This window comes from Mchenga conophoros, linkage group LG4, assembly GCF_057382185.1.
Source record: "Mchenga conophoros isolate Kocher_MC1m ecotype Shallow Benthic linkage group LG4, M_conophoros_male_GT1.1, whole genome shotgun sequence".
Classification (NCBI taxonomy): domain Eukaryota; kingdom Metazoa; phylum Chordata; class Actinopteri; order Cichliformes; family Cichlidae; genus Mchenga; species Mchenga conophoros.
In genome coordinates this window covers 33626030-33642050 of record NC_140529.1, presented here as the reverse complement: position 1 = coordinate 33642050, position 16021 = coordinate 33626030, and the positions used below count along the sequence as shown (strand labels likewise).

Sequence of the window (16021 nt, the reverse complement as noted above, 5' to 3'; positions counted from 1 at the left end):
TTTCAAAGAGCCAATGCTATTGTGCACAGTGTCCGCAGGACAAGGGACTTCTCCCAGGAGAATAGCATCAGTCTTTTGGACCATCCTGCATGTTCCCCTGATCTAAATCCAATTGAGAACCATTGGGGAAAGATGGCAAGGAAAGTTTACAAAAATGGGCAACAGTTCCAGACAATAGATGCCCTTCGAGGCATGCCAAGCATGCCACAACAAATTTTTGAAGTGATCAACAATAAGGGTGGAACTACTCATTACTGAGTTCATGTTTGGACCTTTGATTTCTCTTTTGGGGGGGTTTACGGGGGGTTTTGGAGGTGTGGTCCTAAACTTTTGATCAGCTGTAAAACAGCCTCTTTCAGTTTAAGCATTGTTTTCAATAAATTGCATGCTCACAGAAATATTTTGTCTCACTCCCATTTCTTCTTGTTGCATGTTGAATCTCGACTTAGAACCTTGTTAAGATCCAACCATGCAAAATATGATTTTTGCCATTTTTCAAGTGGTCTTAAACTTTTGATTGGGACTGTATATGTGGATTGACTTTCTTTTCCAAGAAATGAGATTTGTTGGCAATTTTGTGCCCTAGATGCTACTGTTTGGTCTTCACCCAATCATAGAAAAATACATCTGTGGGTGTAATCACCATTTTTGTACACTTGTAGCCACAGTGGCTAACCTTTATTTATAAATGTATTCTTAAACAATCCCCTTTTATTTTTGAAATGATCTCCAATGATGAAATGGTCTCAGATTCACTCAGTCTTGTTTTTTCCTATATACTTACTCTCTGCATTCATTCACTGAAGCAGCGTGTAGGGACAGTACCTTGCTCAGGGGTTTGAGCTTTCCCCTCCCAAAACAGCTTGTGGCCCGTACGGGGATCGAACCCACAACCTTGGCGTTATTAGCACCACGCTCTAACCAACTGAGCTAACTGGCCTACCTTGTGTACCACCTCTCTGCCGGATATTGATATGTGCTTAACTTATTCTATTTAAATGTGAACATAATGGAAATGGGGGTTTTTTGCCTTCCATGAATAGAATAAAAAATATTCACATATTCAATACTTGCCTTTTGTTCACAACCTGACTGCAGAAATGTGGGGAAAGCAGTGTTAAGGTTAATACTGCTTTGTCAAAAACATGGCATAAGATCTGAAAGAACGATGTAAACTGAGGGAATGGATTTGATTTCTTGGATACTGGTGTGGATATAAAATACAGATGTTGTGGTGTTTAGACAAAGATAAGTCTAGTCGAGACAAGAGCCTCTCCTGTTGAGTCTAAAGACGGGATGACCCCTGTGTGATGTTTAACCACACTGATTTCTTATCTGTTTGCCGTTGAGGTGACACATTGTGCCTGATGTAACAGTTGGAGGCCCACTGTATACAGTTATGTCTCAGCATGCATTGGGAAACATGCCGGGGGAGCCACACGGAGTCGGGAGAGTGGACGCCACATGTTTTTAACTGGCTGCCAAGTAGGGGATAGTACATCACCTGTGACTGGTTACAGATCTAAAAACAAGAATTATAGATGAGATTCAACACAGAGGAGGAGGTGCTTTCACCCTTCACAAATCGTTTGCAAATATAAAACCACAAAAAGTACACGTTGAGGACTGGAGCTGAGCCAGAGCTGGAAGAGAGCATACACTTTCCTCCTGACAGGCTGTCTTTAGGCTGTCATATAGATGGTGTGTGTGTGTGTGTGTGTGTGTGTGTGTGTGTGTGTGTGTGTGTGTGTGTGTGTGTGTGTATTTCTTTCTCCCTAGTTAACTTAATATCAAAGGTTCAAAGCAAAGAATAAAAACGGATCCTTTAGCGTTTAACGCACCATGCTGTGGTATTATTTCATGAAATAGAGAGGTTTTCTTACAAAAGTGTTCCCATATTTCAAATATATTTATGTAAAACAGATACTGTAAATTTCAACTGGATATTTCATCTCAGAATTTGTGGTCTGTTACAAGCAGAAATAAATGTTTTAAATATAAGGGTTCTTCTTCCCAGTAGCTTAGTAAAAAGGCAGTATGCCCATGTCGCTTCTGAGGTTTTACACATCAAGTAACAACCATAACACCCTCACTCCTTCCATAGGAATTATTAGGGTAAGTAGCAGCCAGCTGTTTATAATCAAACGCAATTAATTAACTGATAATGAGCAAGTGAGACCACTTCTATAAAAGTGGACGTTTTCACAGTTTGCTGGTCTGGAGCATTCAGATGTTTCTTAATACAATGGCAAAGTGGAGGGACATTAACGATTGTAGGGTTGTAACATAATTTCCAACCAATTTAAAGTCTATTATTCTGCAGTAAGAAAGATTATTCACAAGTGGAAAACGTTCAAGACAGCTGCCAATCTTTGCAGGAGTGCACGCCCCAAAAAATTCACCCCAAGGTCAGACTGAGTCAATCTTCAGAGAAACTGCAAACATCCAAGAGCTACATCTTGGGCTCTACGGGCCTTTGTGAGGATGTCAAAGTTTACCACGGTACAATTAAAAAAAGACTGAACATGGGTGTCTTGTTTGTAAGGGTCTCTCTGAACAAATCACAAGACTTTTGGACAGTGTCCTTTAGTCCAAAGTGGAGATTTTTGGCCATAATACTCGGCACCAAATTTAGTGAGAGCCAAACAAAGCATATCAGCTCAAACAGCTCATACCAATTGTCAAGCATGGGGATAGAGGGGTGCTGATTTGGGCTTATTTTGCAGACACAGGACTCGGGCACATTGCAGACATTGATCACGAACTCCTCTGTATACTAAAATATCCTAGAGCCAAATGTGAGGCCACCTGTCCAACAGCTAAAGCTTGGCTTAAGTAATGCAACAGAACCGTGACCCAAAGCACAGCAGCAAATCTCCAACAGAATGGCTGAAACAGAAAAGAATCAACCTTTTGCAATGACTCAGTCAAAGTCCAGACCTCAACCTGATTGAAATGCTGTGCCAGAACCTTAAGAGACCTGTGCATAAGCAAATGCCCTGAAAAACTTATTATGTCCTGATATTTAAAACCTTCAAACTGACAGAGGGTGTAATTTTTTTTTGCTGTGACTGTATGTATTTTGAAAAAAACAAAACAACAGCAGTACCAGATCTTGCACTCATTTACAGGCTGTTTTATGCATTTTAAGACACATGGCTGATGTTTTTAACAATTCTTTTTCCCTCTGAGCAGTGCTAAGTGATTTACTTAGGCATACATTTTCTCCTCTTCTAATTACAGTGAGTGTGTGATTAATGACTTCAGCTGCATTTTTATCCACAGAGCACGATGAATCCTATTTTCTCCTGTTGCTTCCTTTTTGTCTGAGTGTATGTTTGTGAAAGAAACTGTCCCCCTGGGAAATGTGCTTCAGTGACTCATGTTTACAGTGCATTTTTACAAAGCCAGATTTTTCTTTCTCATCTCAAGGCCAATTCATTGGAAACACACCAGTGTTGCCCAAAATCAAAGCAGAGAGTCAAAATTCAAGACTTTTCATCTTAGAGTTTCCTGCTCATCTGTCGTGCTTGGACGTTCAAAGCCGTGTTTTCAGCCATATACATTCCATAGTGAAGGAACAGGAAAGATGACCTGCCGCCAGCGACTCACACAGGATGCCAAGTTGGAGGCAGAAATGAAAAGAAAGCTGAACTTGATTTAGCAGCAAACAAGTTTACAATAAATTAGACAAATTCCTGAACAGTTTCCAAGGAACACATAAAAATAAAGCAGGACGTAAAGGCTCATTAACAAAGTAGCTCCTGATTAACTTGTTGATGATTAAGTGTTAAATTGCACAAAGACAAATTACAAAACACTCTGAACAAGTATCAGCTGCAAATCTGAGCTAATCTTTTGTTCTCATAATGACTTATGCATATGAATGTAGTTGTGCATCCAACTAATTAGCCATGCAAGAGTTGGTATAAATGGACTGGCATAAAGTTTCATACAGGCATTGACTCGACAGTTCACCCTTCAGGATGAACTGTTGATCCCTTAACTTTTGATCTACAGCCAAAATGGCACTATGTGTAATTTGTACATGCTGGATTTGCGACCTGCAGATCATGTGAAGAGTTACATGTGAAATGTGAGCTTGTTTTGTCACCTGTGAATGGGGCAGAATAGGGCAAACAATGAAACGGATGGATTTAGCCCAAGCCAACCTTTTTATGATCACCCAAGTAGCTTTGTGCCTAAATGCAACCAAACAAAACATAAACTGTGGATAACAGAAAACCTGAAAAGCAACAACACATAAAGCTTTTCATATTAGAGAGGTTTCTGTATTGTAAGCCATGGGACAACATATCTCATAGCATATTTTCAGATAATACCTCTAAGAAAGAATTTATATTGTGCACAGGTCTGATTATAGAAACAGCCACATGACAAGTTAGAAAGGTAGCGAGAGAAGGTCAAAACCTTGCTTTTCCCTCACTTCCACACAGCTGTACAATCACACCATGAAGTGGGTGTAAATGTCAGATTGTAGTATACAGAAGGTTGCAGAAATGGTCAGATCCCCTAATGAGAGATTTGGAAGGTGCATGGTGAGGGCCGGGTTATGTCTTTTATTTTTATTTTTTTAATCTATTTTAGCATTACAGTGTAACCCTGCTGTTTTTGTCCTGTGTCATAAATTGATAATAAAAAACACAAAAGTCTTCCTCATCCATTGCATGTGTGGACATTAAGACCGTGTCCTTTTTTCTAACTTTATACAATAAAACTGGTGTTGCAGGCCTGGTCTGCCTCATTAAAAAATCTCTTCTAATGAGAAACAGTATAGATCAACGTTTATGTGTTTTCTAAAGAATTGCTTTATTAGAAGTTTTTCTTTTTAAACCAGAATACTAATGTGGAAAAGATTGCATGGTGTATTTACCCCAAATACAACTGCACCCCAGGTCTCCAGAGGTTAACCCTTTTTCTGCGTGTGATAAGATGGTGTTCTGACGTGAGCAAAACAAGGGAAATGTATTGCCTGAACCAAAACAGAAGGAAATCCGGTGGTTACTGGATAAGCACTGTTCAATAAATCATCAGTATTAATTAGTTAGAATGAGTGACTACAACTTTTTGGCTGGATGTTGCTATTTTTAACATTTCCCAGAAAAAGTGCCCCAATGGTGCCCTCATTCTTATAAGTCTGATTCACATGTGCTGGATGACCATATCTTGCCAGAAAGCCTCTATTTCGTGACAGAGTGGATGGATTTCCAGGCAGCCGGAGGATGCCGCAGAGGTGTAGTAAAACATCTGAGTGAGTGTCATATTGCTTCTGAGATGGTTCACCATATTTACAGTGACCCAACACACACTCGGCCACCAAATACCAGTCGTTTCATACTTGATAAACCTCACCGAGACGAACTGTACGGAGAATAGTGTTATTGAGCAGGTGCGACGTTCCCGGGCGGTCGTATAAAACGTGGCCTGTCTGTGCCCTCTGTCTTGACATGGCTGGTGGTCGGGTTGTGTTCACATTCAGATTCACCTGCAGATCCCCTGCTGTCATCGCGTGGGGAGGCAGTAGCATGAAAGTACAAAGTTGTAAAACATGTGACCCCTAAGTACAAATGGTCCCAGTGTAACAGGAACCAGACGCTGCGAGCGCAGGATCACAGGCTCAGAAAACGAACACATCCGTGCAAAGACGGCCATCTTAACGCGTCATTTCCTCTCATTTAGTATGAATTTTTTAATCTTCGAGCCCTAGCAGTACAGTGGTGCAGTGTTTGCCTCACAGAGGGTCCTGGGTTTTAATCTGCTGACCAGTTGGGACCTGTGACAGACTAGAAAGCTCTTCTGGGTGTACAGTGCCTCTTGTCTCATGACAGCTGGGATAGGCTTCAGCCCAACTGTGACCCTGACTTGAAAAAGTGAAATTAAATGTATGGAAGGATGTATAGTTAGGAGCTATGTACCTATAGCCATACTCTTTTCATACCCAGTGGCATTACTAATTAACCTAAATGTATAGTCACCCAGTTGTTTTGTCTCTTTTAATTAAAAACCATCTCTTGCTGTCTTTTTAAATCTGCCCTGCATTAATAAATGTGGCATAAATATTCAAACTAAGCTTACATAATTCAAAACATTTATTTCATTTTTAACATTTAATATCTTTACTGTCTTACAATAAAGATAGACTTTAAAAAAATCACAAATACAATCATTTTCTTTCATTAAATTTTTAGCCTGCATTCGTGTTTTTCTGGAAACTAGGTTGCATACTGAATATTTGCCCTTCTTCACCAATAATTCACTGTAATATCTAGAATGACGATTTTGTGTTTAGGGCTTTAACCACTGTAAAACTTGACTGCGAGAAAAAGAAGAGTGAGATGAATTTAGCCATGGATAAAAGGGGTAATGCTATTTTATTATACTCATCTCCTGCCTTTTATTACTCCACATGGGTACTTAAAATTTAATTGTCATGTTTTATTGTTTATGAGATGCTGCTTTGATCATTTTGCTAGTCCTGAAAATGACATGAAAGTCTAGTTTTCTTAAACACTTTTGAATGGCTCGTATTAGCACTTGTCACTCTCTCAATCTTTCACTTCCCTCGTAGGAAGTGAAAGATTGTCTCAGATAAGATCTTTCTCTGATCCACTGTAAAAGGAGTAGTAGTTCTTATCTGGCTGTTTTTCTCAATTGCTTCATGGTGACGCTTCAGCTAACCACTATTATCCTCCAAATGGATGAGCTGTTTCACTCAAGGTGATGGTGATGGAATATTGATGGCATTATTAAACCTGCTCTGCACCTTGAGATTGCATCGAGCACCGCCGTACGTAAGACTGCCGTTTCTTCTGAATCGAACAGAAATGTTATTATCATGGTGCACAAATTGATGTCTATGAATAAGGGAGGATGATTTCCTTTTTGTGTGCCTTTATGTGCAACCTGGGATCATAAAGGCCACCGATGGTCTTCTGATTTCTTAAGCATCTGGGAGAAAGTTGACGTCATATGAAATGAGACAGAAGCGGTCGAGAAATCTGAAAAAGAAAATCTGAAAAGAAGTGCTAGGAGCAAAGCGAAGGATAGATGTGTTAGCAAAAAGGGATTAGTTGACTGAGAGCAATCCAAGGACGTGCATTGACAGCAGGGCACCAAAAAGAGACTAATGTGATTAGCTGGGTGGAAGATATTGAATAGCAATAATACAAAACCTGATCCTCTTCCTCTAACTTCCTCCAATCCTTTACATCTAGAATGTGATCTTCCACAGCAGCTCAATACTATGAAATAATATTGAGTAACGAAAGTTTTAATTACTTAATCCGTTTTTGTGCACGCGGATCTGGGTGTGCATTTTGTTTTTACGTCCTAATATGATTCAACCACTGCATGCAAGAACAGCAGCAAGGCTGATAGAGGCGTTTGTGTTTCTCTGCTTGTGTGTGTTAGGTGTGTGGTAGCCTTGCATTTCAGGCCCATCATGCTTTCTGTTTCACTGGCAGTGATCAAAGGCCTTGTGTTCTCAAGTCGTCTTCCTTCAAACGGCATACATGGCTGGTTGCTAATGTGCTGGAAATCCTCGGCACAGAGACAAAATAAACTCGTGTGTGCATGTGTGTGTGTGTGTGCGCGCGTGCATGCATGTGCGTCTGTAATGTATATGTCCATTTGTCATAATTCACAGCTCTGAACATTAAATCTGTATTCATTGGCGTGGTTTTCTTTCCTGTCCCTGTTTTTTCCATTATTTCATTTCCCTGTATCCCTCTTTTCACATTACACATTACAATAACCTCCTCACTTTCCTATATGTTTTTTTGTTATTCAAGCCATACACCTCAGGCTTTCTCCACTCAGCCAACCTTTTTATTGCCTAAAAAAAAGACCAATGGCTGAACTGTCAAATAGCTGCACATGATTAAATACTAGAGATGGACCGATCCGATATTACGTATTGGTATCGGTCCGATACTGACCTAAATTACTGGATCGGATATCGGAGAAAAATAAAAAATGTAATCCGATCCATTAAATATCACGAAAGCACCTCACAAAACTCGCAACACGCCGTAACTCACCTCAGAACGTATGCATCACGTGATAGAGCAGCTGTGGCATGCCGGACCTGTCGGTGGTCTGGATAGCATGTGGAGCTTCGCTAGCAACCTGGCATTTCATCTCCGACAAATTTATCCCCGAGAGAAGTAAAGCAAGTGTGTAAGTCCATCTCTGAATGTTTGTAAAGCATTCCCACGTTAAGCTTAACGAGCGACTGCCTCTCGCTCTCCGGCTGCTACTTCAATCGTGAAACTGCTTAAATCAGCTGATCGGCTTTTCTGTCGCGAGTCTGTCTCTCGTTTGTTTTTGGTCCACTTTGCGCCAGAAAGAGCAAACCAGCGGCTGAACAACAGCAGCACGTTTAAGCTTGATAAGCTGTTGTTAGAATTTATTTAATATTAATTTCTACACCAGGATCTTTTTCTACGTAGCTGACGGCTGGTAACTGTGCAGGGGCGGATCTAGCAAAGTTTAGCCAGGGGGGCCGATAAGGCATTAACTGGGAAAAGGGGGCACAAAGACATACTTTTCTTTCTTATTCTCATTTAAAATGTCTAGCTTTTAATAAATAATTATCTGACACCCAAAGTTTTAATTTGATGTAAAATGAATAGAAGTCAATTACTGTACATAGTGACTATTAAGTCTAATATATATACCCTAGTAAGCTATAGTACTTTTTACTTTGGGAAGGTACCATCTGTGCAGTCTGCAATTTTGTTGAAGAAAGATGTTGAATCTATTTAATATTTCTTGAAAAATAATTGATTTCTGTGCATTTTTTTTCACACTGCATCAAATTAAGGTTGATTACGTCGATTAAGCATCATGAGGTGGAGCGTGAGGGGTGGTTCCCTATTTTTTATTTATTTAATTTTGTTGTTGCTGGGAGTTGGAACCCTATTAGTTAGGTTGCTTAATATTTACGCTAAGTACTCTTTAAAATACCAGAATAGGGAGGATGGTGTAGGTCTAAGTTTATTAGATTGATCAGTATTGCTGAACTATGAAATATTTTTTTTGTATACAGGTATAACAGAATAGCTTTAGTGTAGTTGTTGTTTTAAACTTGAGTATGAACTTGCAGACTTGCAAAATGCAGCAAGATATTTTAAAAAACAGTTTTGTTGATTAAAAAACACTATATCGGATTCATATCGGTATCGGCAGATATCCAAATTTATGATATCGGTATCGGTATCGGACATAAAAAAGTGGTATCGTGCCATCTCTATTAAATACTGTTTAAAAACCAGACTAAATTCATGGATCCTGCCATTTATAAAATAACCCCTATTAATGTGTTCATGTGTCACAGCAAATAAGCACATCAGTATATTTGTGCTCTTGATAAATGGTTTCTAAAAAATGTTTCTTGTGACGCCCAAAATTATGTAAATATGATGTAACTTATTATGACTCACAACCACACGCAGTCTGGATAGCTGCAAGCCAGGCTACACAAAACCAACCACAGCAGTTATTCTGAATGAAATACTTCCACATGGTTTCTTTCCAAGACCGTAAAGAAAAGATTAAAGATCAGAAATCAACATCCAGTAAAAAATGATTGTTTTCACTCATGAAATCTGAAAAATATCAGGAGAATCTGGTCAAGAGGTTTTTCACAGCATGGACACAATGTGCTTCAGACACGTTGTCACTAATGAAAACTGCAGTGGAGAAAAGAAACTACACCCTCTTCTAGGTTTTACATATCAGGATTTTTTTTTAATCTTCTGTTAATTACCAAGTAAATACAACGGCATATGACATATTACACCGTGGTATTATTTATCTAACAAAAACCAAGCCCAAATGCTGAAGCTGTGGAGGGAAGACTAAGTGCTACTAGGAATTAAAAGGATACGTAGCAGCTAGGTACTAATAATCACATACACTTGATTAGTTGATTATCAGCAAGTGTGAATACCTCTGTATTCAGGTGTGTGTTAACACACTGCTAACGAAGAAACAATTCAGTATTGTCTTCCTCATCAATCTGGGAAGGGTTATAAGGCCACGTCCAAACAATTTGAAGTCAATTCTGGAGTCAAAAGTAAATAAACTGAATCAGTGTTGTAAAGAAAAGTGGACTAAAACTTCTCCATAAACATGAGAGAGATGGATAAACTCATACTGAGAATAATTTCCTCGACTTATTGCTGCAAAAGGAGGTTCTGCAAACTTTTGAATCATGGGGTTTCTTTAGCTGTTTACCCACCACTTTTGCATTTTGCCTTAGTTGTTGCTATATAAAAAATAATCTACATGTGTTAACAAGAGGGTGCTACCATCATGTCTTTGAAAGTAAAAATGAGCCTAAAATAGGTTAAAGTTGAGATTCATAATTTAAAGCTGTGACTTCTTGCACACCGTTTCTTGAAGTAGCAAGACAAAGAGAAAGATGTAGCTTATGGTTAGGTAAGCTTAAGCTAAATTGAATTTACATTACATGGTCTCCGCTCACTGCAATGGTGCCAGCCTCTTCCTGTATGTACATCCTTTTAGGCATGATGTACTTTGAGCTAAATTGCATTAACATGATCACGATGATAACAGTAATGTACTGGTGTTTGATGGGTAATGTTTACATTTTCAGCATCTTGAGTTGCTGATACTTAAAGATGAGAGTGATGGGAATGGCACTGGTTAACATTTGGGTATAAATTAAAGAATTTGGGTAAACTGAAATTTTGACCCGGTGATGGCATCAGAAGAAAAAGTAAAATGATCACCCAAGTGTTATTAGAGTTCACAGTTCATGGATAGTTACAGCAGTGTGTTTTATCTGTGTTTTGTCTGTGAACTGTGAGTGTCTGTACAAAGTTTCATGGTAAATTACCATATCATCCAGTGGAGTCTCCAAGTTAAAAAACACTGGCCCAAAGACACACATGATGCTCAAAAGCTATTAAATAAAAAACGTTTTCATATGTATTTGGACTCCAAACTGCATTTCTATAGGAGTCAAGCTCCAGTGTTACACTGCAATCCTGCACACAGATAGTGGTTAAGTTATAAGAGATCCATGATATATATCTTATTTAAGTGCTACTGACATGTTCCAATAATAAAGTGCTGGGGAAGCATTTTGCCTGGCCAGAGTGGGAAGATAATGTCTAAAGGTGAAATCCACTTCAGGGTCAGACCACAAACCCAGTATGCCACCGCTGATTGATTTACGGGGAGCTATTCTCTCATTTCACTCTCCGTAATAGGCCCTGTAATAGTCACTTGCAAAGCAGTTCTAAATTTTTAACATACAATTGTGTTACTTTATTGGTCTCCAGTCACGGGGTTAATGATTTAACGAGTGAGACTTTGTGAGAAACAGACACAAATTCAAAATGGAATGGGAATTTACTCAACTGGCGTGCAGTTATTTTCCTTAATTGTTTCCTGAACTTTGCCCTTGAGGTTTTCCCTGACCCGGCATATCCTGATGGGGCAAAATGACAGACATGAATTTAGGAAGATGGAATGGGGAGGCCTGGGTGTGAGTGTGTAAATGCAGCTGTTCTGGTCTGGGCCAGGTGGCAGCAAAGCCAAAAGTACCTCATTTACTTCTGACACAAACTCCTCCATCATCTCCATGTTTGAAGCCTGGATATATTCATAGTACTCCTGAATATTTTTAGTGAAATTCCCACAAGCTAAATGACATTTTAAAGAGGACTTAATGAGCACAGGGGTTCCCACATTAATGTCCTGTGTTTCATTGGTTAAACTAGTTTTGAAACAGCTGAAGACTTTTGAGAAATGTTGCCCTGTGTCTGCAACAAAAACAAAGACAGTATTTGATTATCATGCATCCCTTTATTCTCCATCCCAAGTCAACCCAATACTCCTCTCACTGCCTCTGTCACAACATTTTCATCAAAGCTCTTAACTTCTAAAGCATCCTGTATCAGGAAAGCAGTAAACAGTGATGCTATTTTAATGCATCATTGATTTTGACCAGAAGTATAACAGAATTACAACTAAAGGAGTGCTGTAAGTTAAAAATATGAATGTTATTTAGTATTTTTTTTCTGCCTTTAAAAAACATTAAATTTTATATTTTGGCATTAAAATATCAATTACAGAGCTTGCATGTACTGGGGTATTAATGTTTTTATTATCGTGTTAATTTAGGGCAGGTCAATTGGGTGTTGGTCTAATAAATTTGTTAAGCTCTGTAATGAGAAAAAATAAAGAGGACAGTATTTATTTCCCTTATATATTCTACATGTATTGAGGATTCAGAGCCATGACACTACTTAGAATACGTATAGAGCAAACTGCATATTTAGATATAATAGTTCCTAGAGGTTTGATATGAAAGAGTTGTGCACTTGAGAGTTGAAGCCCTGTCAGACAAATCTAAAAACAGAGAATTTAAACTTTATCTATCCAACTTAATCAAGCACAGTGTCAAATGGACTATCCAAAGTCCAGTGTCTGTAGATGTTCTGAATGGTCATTCTTGAAGATGGTGTTATCATCCAATTCCATAACCCTGTCCATGAAAAACAGAAATCGTACCTTTAAGTTTGGTTGATCTTGCCTTCAAGGTCATTTCTGTGAGCTGCACTGCTTCCAGCACAGCTGCTATTATTTTTAGATGGTTCTACAAAAGTCACATTCTGACCGCATGTGCTGCTCTGATATGTACTGGATTTCTTCCAGTGGTAATGCCCTACAGTGGCCCTGAGAGGCCAAACGGACTGCAACTTAAGAAAACACCAGCAATAAGAAAAACACTGCAAAAGCACACAAAACACAACGGAAATAGTTAAAAACGGAAATAGGAAAAAAACGATTTCCAAAAGTGCAAGGGAAGTGTTTCTGGGGAGACAATAACCCGACGGACCAGTTGGAGGAACCAAAACATGCTAGGTAAGTGTGTTTTAATCTCATTATTCATATAATACTGATGACGGATTTTTAGGCAAATAGTTAGGCTAACACACTTAACTCTCATCTTTTCTTTATTCACAAAACCGATAGACCCTTCACTTCTTTTAAGGGTCTCCTAGTGCGATTAAGTTATTGCAACTGGTCCGTCAGGTTATTGTCTCCCTAGAAACACTTCCCTTGTGCTTTTGGAAATCAGTTTTTTCCTATTTCTGTTTTCGTTTTTTCTATTTTTGTTTGCTTTTGCAGCATTTTTCTTATTGCTGGTGTTTTCTTAAGTTGCAGTCCGTTTGGCCTCTCAGGGCCACCGTAGAATGCTATTCGAATTTCATTTTGGTAAAGAGAGAGAAGTTGAACAGACAAAAGTTAAATAGTGTGTGTGGTCAGCTATTGCATGGTGTGGTCTAAAACCTCAGTGCATTGTAATTTAGGCAACACTGACAAAGCAAAAGTTTGGGTCATTTATGCAGCAGAAAGGTCTTCTTCACACACCTCAGCACATTACAACTCCACGTTGACAGTCTGACCCCAGTGAGCAGATTTACAATGTGTAACCCTGTGACTGTTAGGAAGGGGGAAAAAAAGACGTTTTCCTGGCCACGCTCCTGACAGCAGGTGCTTTGGTCAGCCTTGGAGACTAATGGCTCTTTCACTATGAAGACTTCTGTTTGATCTCTTGGTGGTAGCTCTCATGACAAGTGATGATCCACAACACGAAGATCCCCACAGACAGAGCCGGCAGTGTTTCTGCTTCATGGCACAAATTGCAAATGCACACCTGAAAGTGGTCACAAAAGACTCTTTACTACAGACACTTGATGCATGTGTATGACCATGCTGTTTATGCTTCCTTATGCCCAGGTTACTTTGACCTAAATTCTGATTCCAGGCACGATAATGCTACAGTCACACGAGGGGAAATGGGGGTTTGAGACCACACCAGAATTACTGCAATAAACAGTAAATTTGCAGTCTTGTTTGTCTTTGGAATAGTTGCTTTGAAGATTGGGACCAGGTTCAACTGCAGTACTGCTGAGAATAATGGGAGTGTCATTTGTTTTGTCAGATTAGATTAACAATTTCACTTGATTCTGCCATTGCAGAAAAAGTAAAATGTTTCACGTTTACCAACAACAGGAACTCACTAACAAACAGGTAACATCACAGTGGCTACACCAGTCTTTTATACACAGTCTAGGATTTCTTGGTACTACAGTCAAAAGTTATAAAATCTTTCCGTTAAAAATTCCCAAAAGATTGGTGGCAAATGAAATCAATCACAAAAACGTGGATAGAATGTGCTTTCCCTCACAGCAAGTTCCACTCCACCATCTGGCCTTTCTGTGTTGAGTTTGCATCCTCTCTCTGGCTCCATCCAACAGTCCAAAAGAGTTAGTGGGTTAAGTCTGTGCGCGGCCATAGGTGTTAATGTGTTAATGGTTGTCTGTCTCTCTGTGTTACTCTTGCAACAGATTGGCCATCTGTCCACAGTGTACCCTGCTTCTCGCCCTGTGGTAGCAGGGATACTCTAGCCTGATAAGGATAGGTGGTAGAGAACAGATGGATGGAATGTGGATTCACAGAAAGTTACTACTACTATGACTGTGCTGTGCTAGAAATCATGAGTCACAACCATTGCTGGTTAACACTAAAATCTAACATTAGCCAAAGTATTTTTTTAAATTGCCGTGAACAGCCCCAAAAGAAAAAAAAACATAATTTAGTGGCATAACTGTGGAATTTAAAGAGAAAAAACAAAAAGAGAAAGTTACTATTTAAAATAATCTCTTAAATACCCTGTATGTCTCTGTGGAAAAGCCTTTGTTAATCACAGCCTTGATAGAATTAAGTGTCATCCTGTCGGATTAATGCTAAACTCACCATTTAACTGTAGCACGCACAAACATGACCTGGCCTAATAGCAGCTGTTTCTGTGCTGTACTAGCTATGTAAGCCTAAAGCACTTGTGAGATCATCATGCAGACTTTCTTTAAAAAGGTAGAAAGTTTCAGTACTCCCGCTGAGGTGCACTGGTGGACACTGCGTCATGTCCCAGACATTACCCCCAGGGGAAGTCAGTGTATCAGAGCATGAAAAGAAGTGGAGGACGGATGATTTCTTTACTCCAGGTCTAAATCATTCCTCTCTTCCTTCTTCTCTAGACCCGTTCCCAGCATCTACCCTGCCGTCCCTCTGCCCGGCTTTCTCTCTCCACCTGGAAAAATAGCAGGCAGTGAAACGTGACACGGGGCAGCGGCTGGGGGGGGGGTCGTGCCGGTCGCTGTGCTGTCCCACTAATGGAGATGGATGTGGGCTCAGAATTGTCTCCTGAACAGCCTCCACAACGAAGAGAGAGAGGGGGGGGATCCATTTCTACTGCACTTCCTCCTGGGCTACAGAACTCCCTTAATGAGAGGGGAGGGCTGAACACTCACGACTTGATTTGAGAGAAGGAAGGGGAGACCATGAGATGGAGACCTGCAGAGAGAATGGGACGGCTGAGAGAAAAGACATGTGGAGAGATAGAAAAGGGAGAATAGGCTGAGAGAAAATGGGCAGCGGGAGAATAAAGTAGAGGAATGACATGTTGACAACAGAGGAAGATAGATGATAAGACAGGAGGGAGAGAGGATTGAAGGACTAATGATATAAAGGTATAATGCAAAGAGAGAAAATGGCAAGATGAAGACTGACAGAGATAAATAGACCATGATTGCCGACAAATCACTTCTTTGCTATTATGCCTCCCGTAACTCCATCCTCGAAAAGTCTCCATCCCTGTCCTGGGTCCCTACATTTAGATTTCTTTGTCTTTTTTCATAGCTATCATAATAAGTACAAGTTTGAGTGCAGAGCTGAGGCTGGCAGAGGAAAATCCATAACAAAATAAAATTGTGGATGATAGGAGAGTGAGTGATGCTGCAATCGGAGAACAAGCCCAGTAACAAGCACTGAAAAAACTTAATACACAGGAGTTCCACAACAATTGTGTGTCTTTATGCACAAAAATCTTTAGGTGAGTAAACGGCCATGACCATACACACAACTGTGCAGGTCATAGTGTGTTTAAAACCTTGCATCC

General features: G+C 39.7%; 1 non-coding gene across 1 annotated transcript; it reads right to left on the bottom strand.

Annotated features, from left to right (window-relative positions):
- Positions 1-866: 866 nt before the first annotated feature.
- On the bottom strand, positions 867-940 carry trnai-aau (transfer RNA isoleucine (anticodon AAU)). The gene has a single exon. It is a non-coding gene; the product is annotated as a tRNA-Ile (tRNA).
- Between the last annotated feature and the right edge of the window lie 15081 nt (positions 941-16021).